The sequence below is a fragment of the Nematolebias whitei genome, chromosome 1 (assembly GCF_014905685.2).
Source record: "Nematolebias whitei isolate Nwh7 chromosome 1, NemWhi1, whole genome shotgun sequence".
Classification (NCBI taxonomy): domain Eukaryota; kingdom Metazoa; phylum Chordata; class Actinopteri; order Cyprinodontiformes; family Rivulidae; genus Nematolebias; species Nematolebias whitei.
In genome coordinates, this window is record NC_056498.1 from 41,605,097 (window position 1) to 41,608,515 (window position 3,419).

Here is a 3,419-nt window from a genome sequence, read left to right on the forward strand (position 1 = left end):
CTGTGTCCTGATACTGATAATAATCTGATGATGTGCTGACAGATTAAATATGTCCTGATACTGATAATAATCTGATGCTGATGTGCTAACAGATTAACTGTGTCCTGATACTGATAATAATCTGATGCTGATGTGCTGACAGATTAAATATGTTCTTATTTGTAAAACCAGTACCAAAGTATAATTTAACCAGATGTTCAACGTTCTTCATTTGACCAGTTTAAATGCAGTAAAGTTTCTTTATCGTGTCAGAGTTCAGATATTACGACTCATTTCGCTTCGGATTGGTAATTTGCTGACACGCCTACTGGATTGATTGACAGGTCGCGTCATGGATTCAACTCCTGGAGAAAAAATAACAAAAACACGAGAGCTGCTAAAACTCTCGTACGACTTTATTCTCATAATTTTATGGCTTTAATTTTCCCTTGGCGTGGCAGCTCCGTCGTACGTAACGTTTAAGAAACATTTCTTGGTAAATCAAAGTTTCAGTTTTAGTCTTCAGCTCTGAGGAGCTTCATGAATGGATTCCTGCTGGACTTTAAAGAAACGTGTGGAAATGTTTCACAGCTTCCCGTTTCCCTTCCGTGAGTCTCAAACCGTCGCCTTGATTTCTTCTTTATTTACTTCCTGTGATTCAGAAAGACACATTTGAGACAACTTTGGGACAGTTTGGTGACGTTTCAACCCCAGATTGAGACATTTTGTGATGAAATGGAGCGATGAGCTTCAGGTTGCACAAACATTCACTTTACTGGCTGTTCTCTTTGAACTCGTTCAGTTTGTGGCGACTCAAAGTGAAATCTCTTTGTTTTCTTGTTTCGTCTCCACCGACCTCAGTGACGTTTCATCTCGTTAAGTTCAAGCTAACGAGACGTTTCATCAATAAACACCGTCTTGTCACAGTCTGTGGAAACATCGGCACCAGTTTGGCTGAATATCATTCATTTTAACTATTTCTGTTGGATTTAAATAGAAAGTTAAATTAACCGTTAACCAGCTCAACGTTTTGCGACAAAGAATCTTACCGTACGCCGATGATGTCGCTCCGTTCATTTGTCAAAAAACATATTTTCAGACGGATTGATCAGTTTTGACACATCAGTTAAACTGGTTACTGTGGTATCTCAGCAGTCTTTATATTTTATTTAACTTCCTGTATGGACACGAACGTCAACATTTCCCGGCGGCCATGTTGCTTCTCCGTGCTCATGCTCCGGTTCATAAAACTCAGGCTGCACTTTATAAACTTTACTCTTTGTCATGGGAAACATTAATAAATGTGTTTTGATAAAGGACAAACCAGTTCAGCTGCTGGTGTTTATTGGTTTTTTAATTTAGCTGCTCTTACTTTAAAATAAAATCAGCTGATGCTGAGTGAATGTTTTAGTTTTTATTGAATTCAAACCAAATATTGATCTTTACTGGAGGACAAAATAAAAAGATAATCATGAACATGACAGCATTTTATTTGTTTTCCATCTTTACACATCTATTCTGCCTTTTCCATCAACTCTTCTGTTAATGTGTATAAATGTGTTTTTGTGTGTTTTCCTTGAATTAATGATAAATACGCAGCGACTGTGGTGCTTGTGTTGCAATAAAGCCCAAAACCTTTAATTTATAAAAAGTTATAAAAGCACTAGTGCCTAAAACTGAATGTGGCCTTAAAGGGGAAAAATGCTAAATTTAAAATAGTTTTTTATTTTCAAACTGCCACATTTGGACCGTTTGAATTATAATCTTGGGTATAAAATCCAGAATTGTATTTTTTTTTTTAATAAAATTGTTTGTTTAAAAAGTTCAGTTTAAATCACATTATTGACCTTTTTATTGTATTTAATTTTGTTTTTTGAAAAACCACCATGTTTGAGGAAAATGTTGAAATGTCAGTGATAATTATAAATAATTTAATCAGCCGTGTTCTTCTTTAATATTAAAGAACGTATCAAATTAACTTTTTTCTTTTTATATTTGCGGCTGAGTCTTTTGTTCGTTATAAGACCGACAGGAAAAGATGATATTTAGGATTTCTCAGTGTTTTCAAACTGCAGACGTTTTTTTAACGTTTAGTTCCTGTGTTTGAGCAGCGGAGCAGTTCATCTGTTCAACACGTTCCACGTTCAGAGGAACGTTTGGGTTTTTCCAACAGCGCCGGCACGTTTCATCAAACTGGACTGGTGCTCCGCTTGAGGCTGAACAAACAAATCATCTCAGTTTAGGACTGTGAAGAATTGAATCCTGCGACGTCCGACAGATATATGCAGTTAATTTAATGTAACATCTGTTTTAACTTTGTTGGAAGTTTGTATGTGAAACCTGCCAAATAAACTTATTTGTGTGTAACAAACGACTGAGTTTATAAATCCTGACTGAGCTGATTACCTCCGAGGTTAGAGCTTCTTCAAGCTTCACTTTCATGTGTACAAATAAGTTTTGGTGCTTTCCACTGTTTGATTTTAACTCTACTTTCACTTTACCATTTTTACCACTTTGCCCTTCCACTTGGTCTCTTGGACACACAAAACATCTACCTTCCTTCTCAGCATCATGTCAGCCAGCTCTACCTTTGCCTGTCACTGTCCCCACATTTAGAGTTGCAGCCCTCAGTCCTACGTTCTTCACTTTCCTCTTCTCCTCTGTCTCCTGACACGTTTCCCTCCTTGTGGTCTTCAACTAACAGCTCAATTTCCCTGTTTGTCAACAGCACCTGTTTTAAAAAACCATACCGGACCGGTTGAGGCCCGGGTTAACGACCGCCATGCCACCGGTGCTCACCGTTTACCTGGGCTTTGGACCAGAACCAGAGATCCACTGGCTGGTGCTCCCTAGTTGATGGTTAAAATGCTTTTCACTCAGTGGCACCTTCAGAATCTTTTAACAGGGGGCCACCCAACAATGTGGGGGCCACTGAAACTCCTGGGGTGGCATGCTAAAACTAACGCCAGAACAGAATTTCAGAACATTTGTTACGTCATAGTATTAGTTATGTAAATTTATTTTATTTATAAAATTATTCATTTTTTAAAACGAAACAATTCCTTAAACAATAAAAAATACAATAAAAAATGAAAGGAGCAGAAAGAAGAAAATTATCTGCTCCTTTGTTCCAAACAATTAATTCAAACAATAATAATCTTCAAGTAACAAAACAAAATAAATAACTCCTTCTTGAACGACCATTGATACAAAACACAAACACTACTTCACATATATTTTTTAACAAATCGACTTTGATCTTTTTCTTAAACGTAAACATTGATTTGGCATTTTTAACCTCACTCTCCAGATTATTCCATAATCTAATTCCCTGGACTGAGGTAGACCTTCCCTTCAAACTAGTTCTGTATTTCGGTTTCACAATTATCTTTAAGATTATAACAACTTTCTCTTTTAACAAAATTTATTTGGATATTTAA